This window comes from Phyllobates terribilis, unplaced genomic scaffold, assembly GCF_046119375.1.
Source record: "Phyllobates terribilis strain yellow unplaced genomic scaffold, ASM4611937v1 Scaffold_142__1_contigs__length_4687701, whole genome shotgun sequence".
Taxonomy (NCBI): domain Eukaryota; kingdom Metazoa; phylum Chordata; class Amphibia; order Anura; family Dendrobatidae; genus Phyllobates; species Phyllobates terribilis.
The window spans coordinates 1,851,428-1,874,561 of record NW_027362902.1 but is presented as its reverse complement, the minus strand read 5'-3'; the positions used below and the strand labels follow the sequence as shown (position 1 = coordinate 1,874,561).

Sequence of the window (23,134 nt, the reverse complement as noted above, 5' to 3'; positions counted from 1 at the left end):
TAGCAAACCAAAAAAGAAATTTTAAGCGCAGCAGAGTAACCAGCGCACATACCTGTTAGCTCAGGTGAGTTTAAAAGGCTGCTGTTGATAACAAGGGCATTTGCTAAATAGATGGTGTGTGTGCAACAATATACTGAAAGGTCAATTATATTGTGCAGCTTATCTCACCACCTGTAGTTATTTAGGTGAAAGCTCCAAAATGCTTGCCTAATATGTCTGTTTATCCAAAAGGAAGTAAAAAGGGAGAGCTAGAAATATAGCATTGCATCACATTACATGGCAATGCAATGCACAGTTGCTGAAGTTGAACCAAAATGAGCTTGTAATCTGGCTTCTGCAACTTTGAACATGAAAAATCCAATGAGGAGAAGAAAAGCAAAGCCAAAGAGTCCATCCCAAAATCCGACAAACAAGCAAAATGAACAAAAAACATTGAATTCAATTCTTTCTGATTTTAGAAACTGCATTAAAGAAGGGGTGCACCGGTCCTGGAGATACTGCAATACCAGGTCAATGCGTGGAGTGGACAGAGCAAGCTCTTTTTCCATCTCCCTGTTCTAAAAATCCATTTAATATATGGTCCCCAGATAGGGGACGTATCAGATATTAAACTGATAAGAACAGATACTACACTTGATCTTAGCCAAAAGGCCGAGAAGCGATAACCAGAATTGGTTTCAAACTACGGAGCCACCCAAGGATCCTGAAAAGTCCATTTGTGGAGATGAGCTCCTGGACTCCCGTTAAGAAGACATGTTGTCAACCTCTAGATCCCTTACATGCCTGCACTTTTCGGCTTGCTGCTGCTGCAATCCACGCGTTTTAGATCTGCATAACTCCACCTCCTTAAACACAGCACCTTCACCCCCTGCTGTTCCCACCCGCCTCAACACCGTTGGAAGGGAGGAGAACCAATTAAGGCGGGGGGTGGGGTGGAACGAGCAGCTGTCTACCCTTAGCAGGAGGGCTCCTGATTACATACCTCTCCTGCTGCTGCTGCTGCTGGCTGTCCAGCAGCAGACTGAAGGTGGCTGCTGCTGTGCACAGGTATATAAAGGCTCAGAGCCTATTATGACACGCGCAGCCAGCGTTCCATTGCCACATTCCATCTACTGCAGGCAGGATACCTGGCTGGCTGAATGTCGCTGAGAAGCTCACAGAGACCGCCATAAGCAACAGTTTAACAGAATGCCACAGACTAATCAACCAAACTTTTTGGGTTGGGTTCTCTTTTATAGTCTGCAGGCATTAAATGAAAGAAGTCAGTGTTCCAGCAGAAGGAGACAACGTTTCAGAAAAGGCATTGTAGCAAACCAAAAAAGAAATTTTAAGCGCAGCAGAGTAACCAGCGCACATACCTGTTAGCTCAGGTGAGTTTAAAAGGCTGCTGTTGATAACAAGGGCATTTGCTAAATAGATGGTGTGTGTGCAACAATATACTGAAAGGTCAATTATATTGTGCAGCTTATCTCACCACCTGTAGTTATTTAGGTGAAAGCTCCAAAATGCTTGCCTAATATGTCTGTTTATCCAAAAGGAAGTAAAAAGGGAGAGCTAGAAAGATAGCATTGCATCACATTACATGGCAATGCAATGCACAGTTGCTGAAGTTGAACCAAAATGAGCTTGTAATCTGGCTTCTGCAACTTTGAACATGAAAAATCCAATGAGGAGAAGAAAAGCAAAGCCAAAGAGTCCATCCCAAAATCCGACAAACAAGCAAAATGAACAAAAAACATTGAATTCAATTCTTTCTGATTTTAGAAACTGCATTAAAGAAGGGGTGCACTGGTCCTGGAGATACTGCAATACCAGGTCAATGCGTGGAGTGGACAGAGCAAGCTCTTTTTCCATCTCCCTGTTCTAAAAATCCATTTAATATATGGTCCCCAGATAGGGGACGTATCAGATATTAAACTGATAAGAACAGATACTACACTTGATCTTAGCCAAAAGGCCGAGAAGCGATAACCAGAATTGGTTTCAAACTACGGAGCCACCCAAGGATCCTGAAAAGTCCATTTGTGGAGATGAGCTCCTGGACTCCCGTTAAGAAGACATGTTGTCAACCTCTAGATCCCTTACATGCCTGCACTTTTCGGCTTGCTGCTGCTGCAATCCACGCGTTTTAGATCTGCATAACTCCACCTCTTTAAACACAGCACCTTCACCCCCTGCTGTTCCCACCCGCCTCAACACCGTTGGAAGGGAGGAGAACCAATTAAGGCGGGGGGTGGGGTGGAACGAGCAGCTGTCTACCCTTAGCAGGAGGGCTCCTGATTACATACCTCTCCTGCTGCTGCTGCTGCTGGCTGTCCAGCAGCAGACTGAAGGTGGCTGCTGCTGTGCACAGGTATATAAAGGCTCAGAGCCTATTATGACACGCGCAGCCAGCGTTCCATTGCCACATTCCATCTACTGCAGGCAGGATACCTGGCTGGCTGAATGTCGCTGAGAAGCTCACAGAGACCGCCATAAGCAACAGTTTAACAGAATGCCACAGACTAATCCACCAAACTTTTTGGGTTGGGTTCTCTTTTATAGTCTGCAGGCATTAAATGAAAGAAGTCAGTGTTCCAGCAGAAGGAGACAACGTTTCAGAAAAGGCATTGTAGCAAACCAAAAAAGAAATTTTAAGCGCAGCAGAGTAACCAGCGCACATACCTGTTAGCTCAGGTGAGTTTAAAAGGCTGCTGTTGATAACAAGGGCATTTGCTAAATAGATGGTGTGTGTGCAACAATATACTGAAAGGTCAATTATATTGTGCAGCTTATCTCACCACCTGTAGTTATTTAGGTGAAAGCTCCAAAATGCTTGCCTAATATGTCTGTTTATCCAAAAGGAAGTAAAAAGGGAGAGCTAGAAAGATAGCATTGCATCACATTACATGGCAATGCAATGCACAGTTGCTGAAGTTGAACCAAAATGAGCTTGTAATCTGGCTTCTGCAACTTTGAACATGAAAAATCCAATGAGGAGAAGAAAAGCAAAGCCAAAGAGTCCATCCCAAAATCCGACAAACAAGCAAAATGAACAAAAAACATTGAATTCAATTCTTTCTGATTTTAGAAACTGCATTAAAGAAGGGGTGCACTGGTCCTGGAGATACTGCAATACCAGGTCAATGCGTGGAGTGGACAGAGCAAGCTCTTTTTCCATCTCCCTGTTCTAAAAATCCATTTAATATATGGTCCCCAGATAGGGGACGTATCAGATATTAAACTGATAAGAACAGATACTACACTTGATCTTAGCCAAAAGGCCGAGAAGCGATAACCAGAATTGGTTTCAAACTACGGAGCCACCCAAGGATCCTGAAAAGTCCATTTGTGGAGATGAGCTCCTGGACTCACGTTAAGAAGACATGTTGTCAACCTCTAGATCCCTTACATGCCTGCACTTTTCGGCTTGCTGCTGCTGCAATCCACGCGTTTTAGATCTGCATAACTCCACCTCTTTAAACACAGCACCTTCACCCCCTGCTGTTCCCACCCGCCTCAACACCGTTGGAAGGGAGGAGAACCAATTAAGGCGGGGGGTGGGGTGGAACGAGCAGCTGTCTACCCTTAGCAGGAGGGCTCCTGATTACATACCTCTCCTGCTGCTGCTGCTGCTGCTGCTGGCTGTCCAGCAGCAGACTGAAGGTGGCTGCTGCTGTGCACAGGTATATAAAGGCTCAGAGCCTATTATGACACGCGCAGCCAGCGTTCCATTGCCACATTCCATCTACTGCAGGCAGGATACCTGGCTGGCTGAATGTCGCTGAGATGCTCACAGAGACCGCCATAAGCAACAGTTTAACAGAATGCCACAGACTAATCAACCAAACTTTTTGGGTTGGGTTCTCTTTTATAGTCTGCAGGCATTAAATGAAAGAAGTCAGTGTTCCAGCAGAAGGAGACAACGTTTCAGAAAAGGCATTGTAGCAAACCAAAAAAGAAATTTTAAGCGCAGCAGAGTAACCAGCGCACATACCTGTTAGCTCAGGTGAGTTTAAAAGGCTGCTGTTGATAACAAGGGCATTTGCTAAATAGATGGTGTGTGTGCAACAATATACTGAAAGGTCAATTATATTGTGCAGCTTATCTCACCACCTGTAGTTATTTAGGTGAAAGCTCCAAAATGCTTGCCTAATATGTCTGTTTATCCAAAAGGAAGTAAAAAGGGAGAGCTAGAAAGATAGCATTGCATCACATTACATGGCAATGCAATACACAGTTGCTGAAGTTGAACCAAAATGAGCTTGTAATCTGGCTTCTGCAACTTTGAACATGAAAAATCCAATGAGGAGAAGAAAAGCAAAGCCAAAGAGTCCATCCCAAAATCCGACAAACAAGCAAAATGAACAAAAAACATTGAATTCAATTCTTTCTGATTTTAGAAACTGCATTAAAGAAGGGGTGCACCGGTCCTGGAGATACTGCAATACCAGGTCAATGCGTGGAGTGGACAGAGCAAGCTCTTTTTCCATCTCCCTGTTCTAAAAATCCATTTAATATATGGTCCCCAGATAGGGGACGTATCAGATATTAAACTGATAAGAACAGATACTACACTTGATCTTAGCCAAAAGGCCGAGAAGCGATAACCAGAATTGGTTTCAAACTACGGAGCCACCCAAGGATCCTGAAAAGTCCATTTGTGGAGATGAGCTCCTGGACTCCCGTTAAGAAGACATGTTGTCAACCTCTAGATCCCTTACATGCCTGCACTTTTCGGCTTGCTGCTGCTGCAATCCACGCGTTTTAGATCTGCATAACTCCACCTCTTTAAACACAGCACCTTCACCCCCTGCTGTTCCCACCCGCCTCAACACCGTTGGAAGGGAGGAGAACCAATTAAGGCGGGGGGTGGGGTGGAACGAGCAGCTGTCTACCCTTAGCAGGAGGGCTCCTGATTACATACCTCTCCTGCTGCTGCTGCTGCTGGCTGTCCAGCAGCAGACTGAAGGTGGCTGCTGCTGTGCACAGGTATATAAAGGCTCAGAGCCTATTATGACACGCGCAGCCAGCGTTCCATTGCCACATTCCATCTACTGCAGGCAGGATACCTGGCTGGCTGAATGTCGCTGAGAAGCTCACAGATACCGCCATAAGCAACAGTTTAACAGAATGCCACAGACTAATCAACCAAACTTTTTGGGTTGGGTTCTCTTTTATAGTCTGCAGGCATTAAATGAAAGAAGTCAGTGTTCCAGCAGAAGGAGACAACGTTTCAGAAAAGGCATTGTAGCAAACCAAAAAAGAAATTTTAAGCGCAGCAGAGTAACCAGCGCACATACCTGTTAGCTCAGGTGAGTTTAAAAGGCTGCTGTTGATAACAAGGGCATTTGCTAAATAGATGGTGTGTGTGCAACAATATACTGAAAGGTCAATTATATTGTGCAGCTTATCTCACCACCTGTAGTTATTTAGGTGAAAGCTCCAAAATGCTTGCCTAATATGTCTGTTTATCCAAAAGGAAGTAAAAAGGGAGAGCTAGAAAGATAGCATTGCATCACATTACATGGCAATGCAATGCACAGTTGCTGAAGTTGAACCAAAATGAGCTTGTAATCTGGCTTCTGCAACTTTGAACATGAAAAATCCAATGAGGAGAAGAAAAGCAAAGCCAAAGAGTCCATCCCAAAATCCGACAAACAAGCAAAATGAACAAAAAACATTGAATTCAATTCTTTCTGATTTTAGAAACTGCATTAAAGAAGGGGTGCACTGGTCCTGGAGATACTGCAATACCAGGTCAATGCGTGGAGTGGACAGAGCAAGCTCTTTTTCCATCTCCCTGTTCTAAAAATCCATTTAATATATGGTCCCCAGATAGGGGACGTATCAGATATTAAACTGATAAGAACAGATACTACACTTGATCTTAGCCAAAAGGCCGAGAAGCGATAACCAGAATTGGTTTCAAACTACGGAGCCACCCAAGGATCCTGAAAAGTCCATTTGTGGAGATGAGCTCCTGGACTCACGTTAAGAAGACATGTTGTCAACCTCTAGATCCCTTACATGCCTGCACTTTTCGGCTTGCTGCTGCTGCAATCCACGCGTTTTAGATCTGCATAACTCCACCTCTTTAAACACAGCACCTTCACCCCCTGCTGTTCCCACCCGCCTCAACACCGTTGGAAGGGAGGAGAACCAATTAAGGCGGGGGGTGGGGTGGAACGAGCAGCTGTCTACCCTTAGCAGGAGGGCTCCTGATTACATACCTCTCCTGCTGCTGCTGCTGCTGCTGCTGGCTGTCCAGCAGCAGACTGAAGGTGGCTGCTGCTGTGCACAGGTATATAAAGGCTCAGAGCCTATTATGACACGCGCAGCCAGCGTTCCATTGCCACATTCCATCTACTGCAGGCAGGATACCTGGCTGGCTGAATGTCGCTGAGATGCTCACAGAGACCGCCATAAGCAACAGTTTAACAGAATGCCACAGACTAATCAACCAAACTTTTTGGGTTGGGTTCTCTTTTATAGTCTGCAGGCATTAAATGAAAGAAGTCAGTGTTCCAGCAGAAGGAGACAACGTTTCAGAAAAGGCATTGTAGCAAACCAAAAAAGAAATTTTAAGCGCAGCAGAGTAACCAGCGCACATACCTGTTAGCTCAGGTGAGTTTAAAAGGCTGCTGTTGATAACAAGGGCATTTGCTAAATAGATGGTGTGTGTGCAACAATATACTGAAAGGTCAATTATATTGTGCAGCTTATCTCACCACCTGTAGTTATTTAGGTGAAAGCTCCAAAATGCTTGCCTAATATGTCTGTTTATCCAAAAGGAAGTAAAAAGGGAGAGCTAGAAAGATAGCATTGCATCACATTACATGGCAATGCAATACACAGTTGCTGAAGTTGAACCAAAATGAGCTTGTAATCTGGCTTCTGCAACTTTGAACATGAAAAATCCAATGAGGAGAAGAAAAGCAAAGCCAAAGAGTCCATCCCAAAATCCGACAAACAAGCAAAATGAACAAAAAACATTGAATTCAATTCTTTCTGATTTTAGAAACTGCATTAAAGAAGGGGTGCACCGGTCCTGGAGATACTGCAATACCAGGTCAATGCGTGGAGTGGACAGAGCAAGCTCTTTTTCCATCTCCCTGTTCTAAAAATCCATTTAATATATGGTCCCCAGATAGGGGACGTATCAGATATTAAACTGATAAGAACAGATACTACACTTGATCTTAGCCAAAAGGCCGAGAAGCGATAACCAGAATTAGTTTCAAACTACGGAGCCACCCAAGGATCCTGAAAAGTCCATTTGTGGAGATGAGCTCCTGGACTCCCGTTAAGAAGACATGTTGTCAACCTCTAGATCCCTTACATGCCTGCACTTTTCGGCTTGCTGCTGCTGCAATCCACGCGTTTTAGATCTGCATAACTCCACCTCTTTAAACACAGCACCTTCACCCCCTGCTGTTCCCACCCGCCTCAACACCGTTGGAAGGGAGGAGAACCAATTAAGGCGGGGGGTGGGGTGGAACGAGCAGCTGTCTACCCTTAGCAGGAGGGCTCCTGATTACATACCTCTCCTGCTGCTGCTGCTGCTGGCTGTCCAGCAGCAGACTGAAGGTGGCTGCTGCTGTGCACAGGTATATAAAGGCTCAGAGCCTATTATGACACGCGCAGCCAGCGTTCCATTGCCACATTCCATCTACTGCAGGCAGGATACCTGGCTGGCTGAATGTCGCTGAGAAGCTCACAGATACCGCCATAAGCAACAGTTTAACAGAATGCCACAGACTAATCAACCAAACTTTTTGGGTTGGGTTCTCTTTTATAGTCTGCAGGCATTAAATGAAAGAAGTCAGTGTTCCAGCAGAAGGAGACAACGTTTCAGAAAAGGCATTGTAGCAAACCAAAAAAGAAATTTTAAGCGCAGCAGAGTAACCAGCGCACATACCTGTTAGCTCAGGTGAGTTTAAAAGGCTGCTGTTGATAACAAGGGCATTTGCTAAATAGATGGTGTGTGTGCAACAATATACTGAAAGGTCAATTATATTGTGCAGCTTATCTCACCACCTGTAGTTATTTAGGTAAAAGCTCCAAAATGCTTGCCTAATATGTCTGTTTATCCAAAAGGAAGTAAAAAGGGAGAGCTAGAAAGATAGCATTGCATCACATTACATGGCAATGCAATACACAGTTGCTGAAGTTGAACCAAAATGAGCTTGTAATCTGGCTTCTGCAACTTTGAACATGAAAAATCCAATGAGGAGAAGAAAAGCAAAGCCAAAGAGTCCATCCCAAAATCCGACAAACAAGCAAAATGAACAAAAAACATTGAATTCAATTCTTTCTGATTTTAGAAACTGCATTAAAGAAGGGGTGCACCGGTCCTGGAGATACTGCAATACCAGGTCAATGCGTGGAGTGGACAGAGCAAGCTCTTTTTCCATCTCCCTGTTCTAAAAATCCATTTAATATATGGTCCCCAGATAGGGGACGTATCAGATATTAAACTGATAAGAACAGATATTACACTTGATCTTAGCCAAAAGGCCGAGAAGCGATAACCAGAATTGGTTTCAAACTACGGAGCCACCCAAGGATCCTGAAAAGTCCATTTGTGGAGATGAGCTCCTGGACTCCCGTTAAGAAGACATGTTGTCAACCTCTAGATCCCTTACATGCCTGCACTTTTCGGCTTGCTGCTACTGCAATCCACGCGTTTTAGATCTGCATAACTCCACCTCTTTAAACACAGCACCTTCACCCCCTGCTGTTCCCACCCGCCTCAACACCGTTGGAAGGGAGGAGAACCAATTAAGGCGGGGGGTGGGGTGGAACGAGCAGCTGTCTACCCTTAGCAGGAGGGCTCCTGATTACATACCTCTCCTGCTGCTGCTGCTGCTGGCTGTCCAGCAGCAGACTGAAGGTGGCTGCTGCTGTGCACAGGTATATAAAGGCTCAGAGCCTATTATGACACGCGCAGCCAGCGTTCCATTGCCACATTCCATCTACTGCAGGCAGGATACCTGGCTGGCTGAATGTCGCTGAGAAGCTCACAGAGACTGCCATAAGCAACAGTTTAACAGAATGCCACAGACTAATCAACCAAACTTTTTGGGTTGGGTTCTCTTTTATAGTCTGCAGGCATTAAATGAAAGAAGTCAGTGTTCCAGCAGAAGGAGACAACGTTTCAGAAAAGGCATTGTAGCAAACCAAAAAAGAAATTTTAAGCGCAGCAGAGTAACCAGCGCACATACCTGTTAGCTCAGGTGAGTTTAAAAGGCTGCTGTTGATAACAAGGGCATTTGCTAAATAGATGGTGTGTGTGCAACAATATACTGAAAGGTCAATTATATTGTGCAGCTTATCTCACCACCTGTAGTTATTTAGGTGAAAGCTCCAAAATGCTTGCCTACTATGTCTGTTTATCCAAAAGGAAGTAAAAAGGGAGAGCTAGAAAGATAGCATTGCATCACATTACATGGCAATGCAATGCACAGTTGCTGAAGTTGAACCAAAATGAGCTTGTAATCTGGCTTCTGCAACTTTGAACATGAAAAATCCAATGAGGAGAAGAAAAGCAAAGCCAAAGAGTCCATCCCAAAATCCGACAAACAAGCAAAATGAACAAAAAACATTGAATTCAATTCTTTCTGATTTTAGAAACTGCATTAAAGAAGGGGTGCACCGGTCCTGGAGATACTGCAATACCAGGTCAATGCGTGGAGTGGACAGAGCAAGCTCTTTTTCCATCTCCCTGTTCTAAAAATCCATTTAATATATGGTCCCCAGATAGGGGACGTATCAGATATTAAACTGATAAGAACAGATACTACACTTGATCTTAGCCAAAAGGCCGAGAAGCGATAACCAGAATTGGTTTCAAACTACGGAGCCACCCAAGGATCCTGAAAAGTCCATTTGTGGAGATGAGCTCCTGGACTCCCGTTAAGAAGACATGTTGTCAACCTCTAGATCCCTTACATGCCTGCACTTTTCGGCTTGCTGCTGCTGCAATCCACGCGTTTTAGATCTGCATAACTCCACCTCTTTAAACACAGCACCTTCACCCCCTGCTGTTCCCACCCGCCTCAACACCGTTGGAAGGGAGGAGAACCAATTAAGGCGGGGGGTGGGGTGGAACGAGCAGCTGTCTACCCTTAGCAGGAGGGCTCCTGATTACATACCTCTCCTGCTGCTGCTGCTGCTGGCTGTCCAGCAGCAGACTGAAGGTGGCTGCTGCTGTGCACAGGTATATAAAGGCTCAGAGCCTATTATGACACGCGCAGCCAGCGTTCCATTGCCACATTCCATCTACTGCAGGCAGGATACCTGGCTGGCTGAATGTCGCTGAGAAGCTCACAGAGACCGCCATAAGCAACAGTTTAACAGAATGCCACAGACTAATCAACCAAACTTTTTGGGTTGGGTTCTCTTTTATAGTCTGCAGGCATTAAATGAAAGAAGTCAGTGTTCCAGCAGAAGGAGACAACGTTTCAGAAAAGGCATTGTAGCAAACCAAAAAAGAAATTTTAAGCGCAGCAGAGTAACCAGCGCACATACCTGTTAGCTCAGGTGAGTTTAAAAGGCTGCTGTTGATAACAAGGGCATTTGCTAAATAGATGGTGTGTGTGCAACAATATACTGAAAGGTCAATTATATTGTGCAGCTTATCTCACCACCTGTAGTTATTTAGGTGAAAGCTCCAAAATGCTTGCCTAATATGTCTGTTTATCCAAAAGGAAGTAAAAAGGGAGAGCTAGAAAGATAGCATTGCATCACATTACATGGCAATGCAATGCACAGTTGCTGAAGTTGAACCAAAATGAGCTTGTAATCTGGCTTCTGCAACTTTGAACATGAAAAATCCAATGAGGAGAAGAAAAGCAAAGCCAAAGAGTCCATCCCAAAATCCGACAAACAAGCAAAATGAACAAAAAACATTGAATTCAATTCTTTCTGATTTTAGAAACTGCATTAAAGAAGGGGTGCACCGGTCCTGGAGATACTGCAATACCAGGTCAATGCGTGGAGTGGACAGAGCAAGCTCTTTTTCCATCTCCCTGTTCTAAAAATCCATTTAATATATGGTCCCCAGATAGGGGACGTATCAGATATTAAACTGATAAGAACAGATACTACACTTGATCTTAGCCAAAAGGCCGAGAAGCGATAACCAGAATTGGTTTCAAACTACGGAGCCACCCAAGGATCCTGAAAAGTCCATTTGTGGAGATGAGCTCCTGGACTCCCGTTAAGAAGACATGTTGTCAACCTCTAGATCCCTTACATGCCTGCACTTTTCGGCTTGCTGCTGCTGCAATCCACGCGTTTTAGATCTGCATAACTCCACCTCTTTAAACACAGCACCTTCACCCCCTGCTGTTCCCACCCGCCTCAACACCGTTGGAAGGGAGGAGAACCAATTAAGGCGGGGGGTGGGGTGGAACGAGCAGCTGTCTACCCTTAGCAGGAGGGCTCCTGATTACATACCTCTCCTGCTGCTGCTGCTGGCTGTCCAGCAGCAGACTGAAGGTGGCTGCTGCTGTGCACAGGTATATAAAGGCTCAGAGCCTATTATGACACGCGCAGCCAGCGTTCCATTGCCACATTCCATCTACTGCAGGCAGGATACCTGGCTGGCTGAATGTCGCTGAGAAGCTCACAGAGACTGCCATAAGCAACAGTTTAACAGAATGCCACAGACTAATCAACCAAACTTTTTGGGTTGGGTTCTCTTTTATAGTCTGCAGGCATTAAATGAAAGAAGTCAGTGTTCCAGCAGAAGGAGACAACGTTTCAGAAAAGGCATTGTAGCAAACCAAAAAAGAAATTTTAAGCGCAGCAGAGTAACCAGCGCACATACCTGTTAGCTCAGGTGAGTTTAAAAGGCTGCTGTTGATAACAAGGGCATTTGCTAAATAGATGGTGTGTGTGCAACAATATACTGAAAGGTCAATTATATTGTGCAGCTTATCTCACCACCTGTAGTTATTTAGGTGAAAGCTCCAAAATGCTTGCCTACTATGTCTGTTTATCCAAAAGGAAGTAAAAAGGGAGAGCTAGAAAGATAGCATTGCATCACATTACATGGCAATGCAATGCACAGTTGCTGAAGTTGAACCAAAATGAGCTTGTAATCTGGCTTCTGCAACTTTGAACATGAAAAATCCAATGAGGAGAAGAAAAGCAAAGCCAAAGAGTCCATCCCAAAATCCGACAAACAAGCAAAATGAACAAAAAACATTGAATTCAATTCTTTCTGATTTTAGAAACTGCATTAAAGAAGGGGTGCACCGGTCCTGGAGATACTGCAATACCAGGTCAATGCGTGGAGTGGACAGAGCAAGCTCTTTTTCCATCTCCCTGTTCTAAAAATCCATTTAATATATGGTCCCCAGATAGGGGACGTATCAGATATTAAACTGATAAGAACAGATACTACACTTGATCTTAGCCAAAAGGCCGAGAAGCGATAACCAGAATTGGTTTCAAACTACGGAGCCACCCAAGGATCCTGAAAAGTCCATTTGTGGAGATGAGCTCCTGGACTCCCGTTAAGAAGACATGTTGTCAACCTCTAGATCCCTTACATGCCTGCACTTTTCGGCTTGCTGCTGCTGCAATCCACGCGTTTTAGATCTGCATAACTCCACCTCTTTAAACACAGCACCTTCACCCCCTGCTGTTCCCACCCGCCTCAACACCGTTGGAAGGGAGGAGAACCAATTAAGGCGGGGGGTGGGGTGGAACGAGCAGCTGTCTACCCTTAGCAGGAGGGCTCCTGATTACATACCTCTCCTGCTGCTGCTGCTGCTGGCTGTCCAGCAGCAGACTGAAGGTGGCTGCTGCTGTGCACAGGTATATAAAGGCTCAGAGCCTATTATGACACGCGCAGCCAGCGTTCCATTGCCACATTCCATCTACTGCAGGCAGGATACCTGGCTGGCTGAATGTCGCTGAGAAGCTGACAGAGACCGCCATAAGCAACAGTTTAACAGAATGCCACAGACTAATCAACCAAACTTTTTGGGTTGGGTTCTCTTTTATAGTCTGCAGGCATTAAATGAAAGAAGTCAGTGTTCCAGCAGAAGGAGACAACGTTTCAGAAAAGGCATTGTAGCAAACCAAAAAAGAAATTTTAAGCGCAGCAGAGTAACCAGCGCACATACCTGTTAGCTCAGGTGAGTTTAAAAGGCTGCTGTTGATAACAAGGGCATTTGCTAAATAGATGGTGTGTGTGCAACAATATACTGAAAGGTCAATTATATTGTGCAGCTTATCTCACCACCTGTAGTTATTTAGGTGAAAGCTCCAAAATGCTTGCCTAATATGTCTGTTTATCCAAAAGGAAGTAAAAAGGGAGAGCTAGAAAGATAGCATTGCATCACATTACATGGCAATGCAATGCACAGTTGCTGAAGTTGAACCAAAATGAGCTTGTAATCTGGCTTCTGCAACTTTGAACATGAAAAATCCAATGAGGAGAAGAAAAGCAAAGCCAAAGAGTCCATCCCAAAATCCGACAAACAAGCAAAATGAACAAAAAACATTGAATTCAATTCTTTCTGATTTTAGAAACTGCATTAAAGAAGGGGTGCACCGGTCCTGGAGATACTGCAATACCAGGTCAATGCGTGGAGTGGACAGAGCAAGCTCTTTTTCCATCTCCCTGTTCTAAAAATCCATTTAATATATGGTCCCCAGATAGGGGACGTATCAGATATTAAACTGATAAGAACAGATACTACACTTGATCTTAGCCAAAAGGCCGAGAAGCGATAACCAGAATTGGTTTCAAACTACGGAGCCACCCAAGGATCCTGAAAAGTCCATTTGTGGAGATGAGCTCCTGGACTCCCGTTAAGAAGACATGTTGTCAACCTCTAGATCCCTTACATGCCTGCACTTTTCGGCTTGCTGCTGCTGCAATCCACGCGTTTTAGATCTGCATAACTCCACCTCTTTAAACACAGCACCTTCACCCCCTGCTGTTCCCACCCGCCTCAACACCGTTGGAAGGGAGGAGAACCAATTAAGGCGGGGGGTGGGGTGGAACGAGCAGCTGTCTACCCTTAGCAGGAGGGCTCCTGATTACATACCTCTCCTGCTGCTGCTGCTGCTGGCTGTCCAGCAGCAGACTGAAGGTGGCTGCTGCTGTGCACAGGTATATAAAGGCTCAGAGCCTATTATGACACGCGCAGCCAGCGTTCCATTGCCACATTCCATCTACTGCAGGCAGGATACCTGGCTGGCTGAATGTCGCTGAGAAGCTCACAGAGACCGCCATAAGCAACAGTTTAACAGAATGCCACAGACTAATCAACCAAACTTTTTGGGTTGGGTTCTCTTTTATAGTCTGCAGGCATTAAATGAAAGAAGTCAGTGTTCCAGCAGAAGGAGACAACGTTTCAGAAAAGGCATTGTAGCAAACCAAAAAAGAAATTTTAAGCGCAGCAGAGTAACCAGCGCACATACCTGTTAGCTCAGGTGAGTTTAAAAGGCTGCTGTTGATAACAAGGGCATTTGCTAAATAGATGGTGTGTGTGCAACAATATACTGAAAGGTCAATTATATTGTGCAGCTTATCTCACCACCTGTAGTTATTTAGGTGAAAGCTCCAAAATGCTTGCCTAATATGTCTGTTTATCCAAAAGGAAGTAAAAAGGGAGAGCTAGAAAGATAGCATTGCATCACATTACATGGCAATGCAATGCACAGTTGCTGAAGTTGAACCAAAATGAGCTTGTAATCTGGCTTCTGCAACTTTGAACATGAAAAATCCAATGAGGAGAAGAAAAGCAAAGCCAAAGAGTCCATCCCAAAATCCGACAAACAAGCAAAATGAACAAAAAACATTGAATTCAATACTTTCTGATTTTAGAAACTGCATTAAAGAAGGGGTGCACCGGTCCTGGAGATACTGCAATACCAGGTCAATGCGTGGAGTGGACAGAGCAAGCTCTTTTTCCATCTCCCTGTTCTAAAAATCCATTTAATATATGGTCCCCAGATAGGGGATGTATCAGATATTAAACTGATAAGAACAGATACTACACTTGATCTTAGCCAAAAGGCCGAGAAGCGATAACCAGAATTGGTTTCAAACTACGGAGCCACCCAAGGATCCTGAAAAGTCCATTTGTGGAGATGAGCTCCTGGACTCCCGTTAAGAAGACATGTTGTCAACCTCCAGATCCCTTACATGCCTGCACTTTTCGGCTTGCTGCTGCTGCAATCCACGCGTTTTAGATCTGCATAACTCCACCTCTTTAAACACAGCACCTTCACCCCCTGCTGTTCCCACCCGCCTCAACACCGTTGGAAGGGAGGAGAACCAATTAAGGCGGGGGGTGGGGTGGAACGAGCAGCTGTCTACCCTTAGCAGGAGGGCTCCTGATTACATACCTCTCCTGCTGCTGCTGCTGCTGGCTGTCCAGCAGCAGACTGAAGGTGGCTGCTGCTGTGCACAGGTATATAAAGGCTCAGAGCCTATTATGACACGCGCAGCCAGCGTTCCATTGCCACATTCCATCTACTGCAGGCAGGATACCTGGCTGGCTGAATGTCGCTGAGAAGCTCACAGAGACCGCCATAAGCAACAGTTTAATAGAATGCCACAGACTAATCAACCAAACTTTTTGGGTTGGGTTCTCTTTTATAGTCTGCAGGCATTAAATGAAAGAAGTCAGTGTTCCAGCAAAAGGAGACAACGTTTCAGAAAAGGCATTGTAGCAAACCAAAAAAGAAATTTTAAGCGCAGCAGAGTAACCAGCGCACATACCTGTTAGCTCAGGTGAGTTTAAAAGGCTGCTGTTGATAACAAGGGCATTTGCTAAATAGATGGTGTGTGTGCAACAATATACTGAAAGGTCAATTATATTGTGCAGCTTATCTCACCACCTGTAGTTATTTAGGTGAAAGCTCCAAAATGCTTGCCTAATATGTCTGTTTATCCAAAAGGAAGTAAAAAGGGAGAGCTAGAAAGATAGCATTGCATCACATTACATGGCAATGCAATGCACAGTTGCTGAAGTTGAACCAAAATGAGCTTGTAATCTGGCTTCTGCAACTTTGAACATGAAAAATCCAATGAGGAGAAGAAAAGCAAAGCCAAAGAGTCCATCCCAAAATCCGACAAACAAGCAAAATGAACAAAAAACATTGAATTCAATTCTTTCTGATTTTAGAAACTGCATTAAAGAAGGGGTGCACCGGTCCTGGAGATACTGCAATACCAGGTCAATGCGTGGAGTGGACAGAGCAAGCTCTTTTTCCATCTCCCTGTTCTAAAAATCCATTTAATATATGGTCCCCAGATAGGGGACGTATCAGATATTAAACTGAAAAGAACAGATACTACACTTGATCTTAGCCAAAAGGCCGAGAAGCGATAACCAGAATTGGTTTCAAACTACGGAGCCACCCAAGGATCCTGAAAAGTCCATTTGTGGAGATGAGCTCCTGGACTCCCGTTAAGAAGACATGTTGTCAACCTCTAGAACCCTTACATGCCTGCACTTTTCGGCTTGCTGCTGCTGCAATCCACGCGTTTTAGATCTGCATAACTCCACCTCTTTAAACACAGCACCTTCACCCCCTGCTGTTCCCACCCGCCTCAACACCGTTGGAAGGGAGGAGAACCAATTAAGGCGGGGGGTGGGGTGGAACGAGCAGCTGTCTACCCTTAGCAGGAGGGCTCCTGATTACATACCTCTCCTGCTGCTGCTGCTGGCTGTCCAGCAGCAGACTGAAGGTGGCTGCTGCTGTGCACAGGTATATAAAGGCTCAGAGCCTATTATGACACGCGCAGCCAGCGTTCCATTGCCACATTCCATCTACTGCAGGCAGGATACCTGGCTGGCTGAATGTCGCTGAGAAGCTCACAGAGACCGCCATAAGCAACAGTTTAACAGAATGCCACAGACTAATCAACCAAACTTTTTGGGTTGGGTTCTCTTTTATAGTCTGCAGGCATTAAATGAAAGAAGTCAGTGTTCCAGCAGAAGGAGACAACGTTTCAGAAAAGGCATTGTAGCAAACCAAAAAAGAAATTTTAAGCGCAGCAGAGTAACCAGCGCACATACCTGTTAGCTCAGGTGAGTTTAAAAGGCTGCTGTTGATAACAAGGGCATTTGCTAAATAGATGGTGTGTGTGCAACAATATACTGAAAGGTCAATTATATTGTGCAGCTTATCTCACCACCTGTAGTTATTTAGGTAAAAGCTCCAAAATGCTTGCCTAATATGTCTGTTTATCCAAAAGGAAGTAAAAAGGGAGAGCTTGAAAGATAGCATTGCATCACATTACATGGCAATGCAATGCACAGTTGCTGAAGTTGAACCAAAATGAGCTTGTAATCTGGCTTCTGCAACTTTGAACATGAAAAATCCAATGAGGAGAAGAAAAGCAAAGCCAAAGAGTCCATCCCAAAATCCGACAAACAAGCGAAATGAACAAAAAACATTGAATTCAATTCTTTCTGATTTTAGAAACTGCATTAAAGAAGGGGTGCACCGGTCCTGGAGATACTGCAATACCAGGTCAATGCGTGGAGTGGACAGAGCAAGCTCTTTTTCCATCTCCCTGTTCTAAAAATCCATTTAATATATGGTCCCCAGATAGGGGACGTATCAGATATTAAACTGATAAGAACAGATACTACACTTGATCTTAGCCAAAAGGCCGAGAAGCGATAACCAGAATTGGTTTCAAACTACGGAGCCACCCAAGGATCCTGAAAAGTCCATTTGTGGAGATGAGCTCCTGGACTCCCGTTAAGAAGACATGTTGTCAACCTCTAGATCCCTTACATGCCTGCACTTTTCGGCTTGCTGCTGCTGCAATCCACGCGTTTTAGATCTGCATAACTCCACCTCTTTAAACACAGCACCTTCACCCCCTGCTGTTCCCACCCGCCTCAACACCGTTGGAAGGGAGGAGAACCAATTAAGGCGGGGGGTGGGGTGGAACGAGCAGCTGTCTACCCTTAGCAGGAGGGCTCCTGATTACATACCTCTCCTGCTGCTGCTGCTGCTGGCTGTCCAGCAGCAGACTGAAGGTGGCTGCTGCTGTGCACAGGTATATAAAGGCTCAGAGCCTATTATGACACGCGCAGCCAGCGTTCCATTGCCACATTCCATCTACTGCAGGCAGGATACCTGGCTGGCTGAATGTCGCTGAGAAGCTGACAGAGACCGCCATAAGCAACAGTTTAACAGAATGCCACAGACTAATCAACCAAACTTTTTGGGTTGGGTTCTCTTTTATAGTCTGCAGGCAATAAATGAAAGAAGTCAGTGTTCCAGCAGAAGGAGACAACGTTTCAGAAAAGGCATTGTAGCAAACCAAAAAAGAAATTTTAAGCGCAGCAGAGTAACCAGCGCACATACCTGTTAGCTCAGGTGAGTTTAAAAGGCTGCTGTTGATAACAAGGGCATTTGCTAAATAGATGGTGTGTGTGCAACAATATACTGAAAGGTCAATTATATTGTGCAGCTTATCTCACCACCTGTAGTTATTTAGGTGAAAGCTCCAAAATGCTTGCCTAATATGTCTGTTTATCCAAAAGGAAGTAAAAAGGGAGAGCTAGAAAGATAGCATTGCATCACATTACATGGCAATGCAATGCACAGTTGCTGAAGTTGAACCAAAATGAGCTTGTAATCTGGCTTCTGCAACTTTGAACATGAAAAATCCAATGAGGAGAAGAAAAGCAAAGCCAAAGAGTCCATCCCAAAATCCGACAAACAAGCAAAATGAACAAAAAACATTGAATTCAATTCTTTCTGATTTTAGAAACTGCATTAAAGAAGGGGTGCACCGGTCCTGGAGATACTGCAATACCAGGTCAATGCGTGGAGTGGACAGAGCAAGCTCTTTTTCCATCTCCCTGTTCTAAAAATCCATTTAATATATGGTCCCCAGATAGGGGACGTATCAGATATTAAACTGATAAGAACAGATACTACACTTGATCTTAGCCAAAAGGCCGAGAAGCGATAACCAGAATTGGTTTCAAACTACGGAGCCACCCAAGGATCCTGAAAAGTCCATTTGTGGAGATGAGCTCCTGGACTCCCGTTAAGAAGACATGTTGTCAACCTCTAGATCCCTTACATGCCTGCACTTTTCGGCTTGCTGCTGCTGCAATCCACGCGTTTTAGATCTGCATAACTCCACCTCTTTAAACACAGCACCTTCACCCCCTGCTGTTCCCACCCGCCTCAACACCGTTGGAAGGGAGGAGAACCAATTAAGGCGGGGGGTGGGGTGGAACGAGCAGCTGTCTACCCTTAGCAGGAGGGCTCCTGATTACATACCTCTCCTGCTGCTGCTGCTGCTGGCTGTCCAGCAGCAGACTGAAGGTGGCTGCTGCTGTGCACAGGTATATAAAGGCTCAGAGCCTATTATGACACGCGCAGCCAGCGTTCCATTGCCACATTCCATCTACTGCAGGCAGGATACCTGGCTGGCTGAATGTCGCTGAGAAGCTCACAGAGACCGCCATAAGCAACAGTTTAACAGAATGCCACAGACTAATCAACCAAACTTTTTGGGTTGGGTTCTCTTTTATAGTCTGCAGGCATTAAATGAAAGAAGTCAGTGTTCCAGCAGAAGGAGACAACGTTTCAGAAAAGGCATTGTAGCAAACCAAAAAAGAAATTTTAAGCGCAGCAGAGTAACCAGCGCACATACCTGTTAGCTCAGGTGAGTTTAAAAGGCTGCTGTTGATAACAAGGGCATTTGCTAAATAGATGGTGTGTGTGCAACAATATACTGAAAGGTCAATTATATTGTGCAGCTTATCTCACCACCTGTAGTTATTTAGGTGAAAGCTCCAAAATGCTTGCCTAATATGTCTGTTTATCCAAAAGGAAGTAAAAAGGGAGAGCTAGAAAGATAGCATTGCATCACATTACATGGCAATGCAATGCACAGTTGCTGAAGTTGAACCAAAATGAGCTTGTAATCTGGCTTCTGCAACTTTGAACATGAAAAATCCAATGAGGAGAAGAAAAGCAAAGCCAAAGAGTCCATCCCAAAATCCGACAAACAAGCAAAATGAACAAAAAACATTGAATTCAATTCTTTCTGATTTTAGAAACTGCATTAAAGAAGGGGTGCACCGGTCCTGGAGATACTGCAATACCAGGTCAATGCGTGGAGTGGACAGAGCAAGCTCTTTTTCCATCTCCCTGTTCTAAAAATCCATTTAATATATGGTCCCCAGATAGGGGACGTATCAGATATTAAACTGATAAGAACAGATACTACACTTGATCTTAGCCAAAAGGCCGAGAAGCGATAACCAGAATTGGTTTCAAACTACGGAGCCACCCAAGGATCCTGAAAAGTCCATTTGTGGAGATGAGCTCCTGGACTCCCGTTAAGAAGACATGTTGTCAACCTCTAGATCCCTTACATGCCTGCACTTTTCGGCTTGCTGCTGCTGCAATCCACGCGTTTTAGATCTGCATAACTCCACCTCTTTAAACACAGCACCTTCACCCCCTGCTGTTCCCACCCGCCTCAACACCGTTGGAAGGGAGGAGAACCAATTAAGGCGGGGGGTGGGGTGGAACGAGCAGCTGTCTACCCTTAGCAGGAGGGCTCCTGATTACATACCTCTCCTGCTGCTGCTGGCTGTCCAGCAGCAGACTGAAGGTGGCTGCTGCTGTGCACAGGTATATAAAGGCTCAGAGCCTATTATGACACGCGCAGCCAGCGTTCCATTGCCACATTCCATCTACTGCAGGCAGGATACCTGGCTGGCTGAATGTCGCTGAGAAGCTCACAGAGACCGCCATAAGCAACAGTTTAACAGAATGCCACAGACTAATCAACCAAACTTTTTGGGTTGGGTTCTCTTTTATAGTCTGCAGGCATTAAATGAAAGAAGTCAGTGTTCCAGCAGAAGGAGACAACGTTTCAGAAAAGGCATTGTAGCAAACCAAAAAAGAAATTTTAAGCGCAGCAGAGTAACCAGCGCACATACCTGTTAGCTCAGGTGAGTTTAAAAGGCTGCTGTTGATAACAAGGGCATTTGCTAAATAGATGGTGTGTGTGCAACAATATACTGAAAGGTCAATTATATTGTGCAGCTTATCTCACCACCTGTAGTTATTTAGGTGAAAGCTCCAAAATGCTTGCCTAATATGTCTGTTTATCCAAAAGGAAGTAAAAAGGGAGAGCTAGAAAGATAGGATTGCATCACATTACATGGCAATGCAATGCACAGTTGCTGAAGTTGAACCAAAATGAGCTTGTAATCTGGCTTCTGCAACTTTGAACATGAAAAATCCAATGAGGAGAAGAAAAGCAAAGCCAAAGAGTCCATCCCAAAATCCGACAAACAAGCAAAATGAACAAAAAACATTGAATTCAATTCTTTCTGATTTTAGAAACTGCATTAAAGAAGGGGTGCACCGGTCCTGGAGATACTGCAATACCAGGTCAATGCATGGAGTGGACAGAGCAAGCTCTTTTTCCATCTCCCTGTTCTAAAAATCCATTTAATATATGGTCCCCAGATAGGGGACGTATCAGATATTAAACTGATAAGAACAGATACTACACTTGATCTTAGCCAAAAGGCCGAGAAGCGATAACCAGAATTGGTTTCAAACTACGGAGCCACCCAAGGATCCTGAAAAGTCCATTTGTGGAGATGAGCTCCTGGACTCCCGTTAAGAAGACATGTTGTCAACCTCTAGATCCCTTACATGCCTGCACTTTTCGGCTTGCTGCTGCTGCAATCCACGCGTTTTAGATCTGCATAACTCCACCTCTTTAAACACAGCACCTTCACCCCCTGCTGTTCCCACCCGCCTCAACACCGTTGGAAGGGAGGAGAACCAATTAAGGCGGGGGGTGGGGTGGAACGAGCAGCTGTCTACCCTTAGCAGGAGGGCTCCTGATTACATACCTCTCCTGCTGCTGCTGCTGCTGGCTGTCCAGCAGCAGACTGAAGGTGGCTGCTGCTGTGCACAGGTATATAAAGGCTCAGAGCCTATTATGACACGCGCAGCCAGCGTTCCATTGCCACATTCCATCTACTGCAGGCAGGATACCTGGCTGGCTGAATGTCGCTGAGAAGCTCACAGAGACCGCCATAAGCAACAGTTTAACAGAATGCCACAGACTAATCAACCAAACTTTTTGGGTTGGGTTCTCTTTTATAGTCTGCAGGCATTAAATGAAAGAAGTCAGTGTTCCAGCAGAAGGAGACAACGTTTCAGAAAAGGCATTGTAGCAAACCAAAAAAGAAATTTTAAGCGCAGCAGAGTAACCAGCGCACATACCTGTTAGCTCAGGTGAGTTTAAAAGGCTGCTGTTGATAACAAGGGCATTTGCTAAATAGATGGTGTGTGTGCAACAATATACTGAAAGGTCAATTATATTGTGCAGCTTATCTCACCACCTGTAGTTATTTAGGTGAAAGCTCCAAAATGCTTGCCTAATATGTCTGTTTATCCAAAAGGAAGTAAAAAGGGAGAGCTAGAAAGATAGCATTGCATCACATTACATGGCAATGCAATGCACAGTTGCTGAAATTGAACCAAAATGAGCTTGTAATCTGGCTTCTGCAACTTTGAACATGAAAAATCCAATGAGGAGAAGAAAAGCAAAGCCAAAGAGTCCATCCCAAAATCCGACAAACAAGCAAAATGAACAAAAAACATTGAATTCAATTCTTTCTGATTTTAGAAACTGCATTAAAGAAGGGGTGCACCGGTCCTGGAGATACTGCAATACCAGGTCAATGCGTGGAGTGGACAGAGCAAGCTCTTTTTCCATCTCCCTGTTCTAAAAATCCATTTAATATATGGTCCCCAGATAGGGGACGTATCAGATATTAAACTGATAAGAACAGATACTACACTTGATCTTAGCCAAAAGGCCGAGAAGCGATAACCAGAATTGGTTTCAAACTACGGAGCCACCAAAGGATCCTGAAAAGTCCATTTGTGGAGATGAGCTCCTGGACTCCCGTTAAGAAGACATGTTGTCAACCTCTAGATCCCTTACATGCCTGCACTTTTCGGCTTGCTGCTGCTGCAATCCACGCGTTTTAGATCTGCATAACTCCACCTCTTTAAACACAGCACCTTCACCCCCTGCTGTTCCCACCCGCCTCAACACCGTTGGAAGGGAGGAGAACCAATTAAGGCGGGGGGTGGG

General features: G+C 44.8%; 18 non-coding genes across 18 annotated transcripts; all 18 read right to left on the bottom strand.

Annotated features, from left to right (window-relative positions):
* Positions 1-472: 472 nt before the first annotated feature.
* LOC141206733 (U2 spliceosomal RNA) lies at positions 473-663 on the bottom strand. Its single transcript, XR_012277278.1, has one exon. It is a non-coding gene; the product is annotated as a U2 spliceosomal RNA (small nuclear RNA).
* Positions 664-1,778: 1,115 nt separating this feature from the next.
* Positions 1,779-1,969, bottom strand: LOC141206706 (U2 spliceosomal RNA). Its single transcript, XR_012277251.1, has one exon. It is a non-coding gene; the product is annotated as a U2 spliceosomal RNA (small nuclear RNA).
* Positions 1,970-3,084: 1,115 nt separating this feature from the next.
* Positions 3,085-3,275, bottom strand: LOC141206588 (U2 spliceosomal RNA). Its single transcript, XR_012277140.1, has one exon. It is a non-coding gene; the product is annotated as a U2 spliceosomal RNA (small nuclear RNA).
* Positions 3,276-4,396: 1,121 nt separating this feature from the next.
* LOC141206732 (U2 spliceosomal RNA) lies at positions 4,397-4,587 on the bottom strand. The gene has a single exon (XR_012277277.1). It is a non-coding gene; the product is annotated as a U2 spliceosomal RNA (small nuclear RNA).
* Positions 4,588-5,702: 1,115 nt separating this feature from the next.
* On the bottom strand, positions 5,703-5,893 carry LOC141206474 (U2 spliceosomal RNA). The gene has a single exon (XR_012277029.1). It is a non-coding gene; the product is annotated as a U2 spliceosomal RNA (small nuclear RNA).
* A 1,121-nt stretch (positions 5,894-7,014) lies between these two features.
* On the bottom strand, positions 7,015-7,205 carry LOC141206731 (U2 spliceosomal RNA). Its single transcript, XR_012277276.1, has one exon. It is a non-coding gene; the product is annotated as a U2 spliceosomal RNA (small nuclear RNA).
* A 1,115-nt stretch (positions 7,206-8,320) lies between these two features.
* On the bottom strand, positions 8,321-8,511 carry LOC141206086 (U2 spliceosomal RNA). Its single transcript, XR_012276752.1, has one exon. It is a non-coding gene; the product is annotated as a U2 spliceosomal RNA (small nuclear RNA).
* A 1,115-nt stretch (positions 8,512-9,626) lies between these two features.
* Positions 9,627-9,817, bottom strand: LOC141206730 (U2 spliceosomal RNA). The gene has a single exon (XR_012277275.1). It is a non-coding gene; the product is annotated as a U2 spliceosomal RNA (small nuclear RNA).
* A 1,115-nt stretch (positions 9,818-10,932) lies between these two features.
* Positions 10,933-11,123, bottom strand: LOC141206729 (U2 spliceosomal RNA). Its single transcript, XR_012277274.1, has one exon. It is a non-coding gene; the product is annotated as a U2 spliceosomal RNA (small nuclear RNA).
* A 1,112-nt stretch (positions 11,124-12,235) lies between these two features.
* On the bottom strand, positions 12,236-12,426 carry LOC141206728 (U2 spliceosomal RNA). The gene has a single exon (XR_012277273.1). It is a non-coding gene; the product is annotated as a U2 spliceosomal RNA (small nuclear RNA).
* A 1,115-nt stretch (positions 12,427-13,541) lies between these two features.
* LOC141206727 (U2 spliceosomal RNA) lies at positions 13,542-13,732 on the bottom strand. The gene has a single exon (XR_012277272.1). It is a non-coding gene; the product is annotated as a U2 spliceosomal RNA (small nuclear RNA).
* A 1,115-nt stretch (positions 13,733-14,847) lies between these two features.
* On the bottom strand, positions 14,848-15,038 carry LOC141206066 (U2 spliceosomal RNA). The gene has a single exon (XR_012276732.1). It is a non-coding gene; the product is annotated as a U2 spliceosomal RNA (small nuclear RNA).
* A 1,115-nt stretch (positions 15,039-16,153) lies between these two features.
* Positions 16,154-16,344, bottom strand: LOC141206113 (U2 spliceosomal RNA). The gene has a single exon (XR_012276779.1). It is a non-coding gene; the product is annotated as a U2 spliceosomal RNA (small nuclear RNA).
* A 1,112-nt stretch (positions 16,345-17,456) lies between these two features.
* On the bottom strand, positions 17,457-17,647 carry LOC141206726 (U2 spliceosomal RNA). The gene has a single exon (XR_012277271.1). It is a non-coding gene; the product is annotated as a U2 spliceosomal RNA (small nuclear RNA).
* A 1,115-nt stretch (positions 17,648-18,762) lies between these two features.
* On the bottom strand, positions 18,763-18,953 carry LOC141206725 (U2 spliceosomal RNA). The gene has a single exon (XR_012277270.1). It is a non-coding gene; the product is annotated as a U2 spliceosomal RNA (small nuclear RNA).
* A 1,115-nt stretch (positions 18,954-20,068) lies between these two features.
* LOC141206722 (U2 spliceosomal RNA) lies at positions 20,069-20,259 on the bottom strand. The gene has a single exon (XR_012277268.1). It is a non-coding gene; the product is annotated as a U2 spliceosomal RNA (small nuclear RNA).
* A 1,109-nt stretch (positions 20,260-21,368) lies between these two features.
* LOC141205992 (U2 spliceosomal RNA) lies at positions 21,369-21,559 on the bottom strand. The gene has a single exon (XR_012276661.1). It is a non-coding gene; the product is annotated as a U2 spliceosomal RNA (small nuclear RNA).
* Positions 21,560-22,674: 1,115 nt separating this feature from the next.
* LOC141206721 (U2 spliceosomal RNA) lies at positions 22,675-22,865 on the bottom strand. The gene has a single exon (XR_012277267.1). It is a non-coding gene; the product is annotated as a U2 spliceosomal RNA (small nuclear RNA).
* Positions 22,866-23,134: the final 269 nt, after the last annotated feature.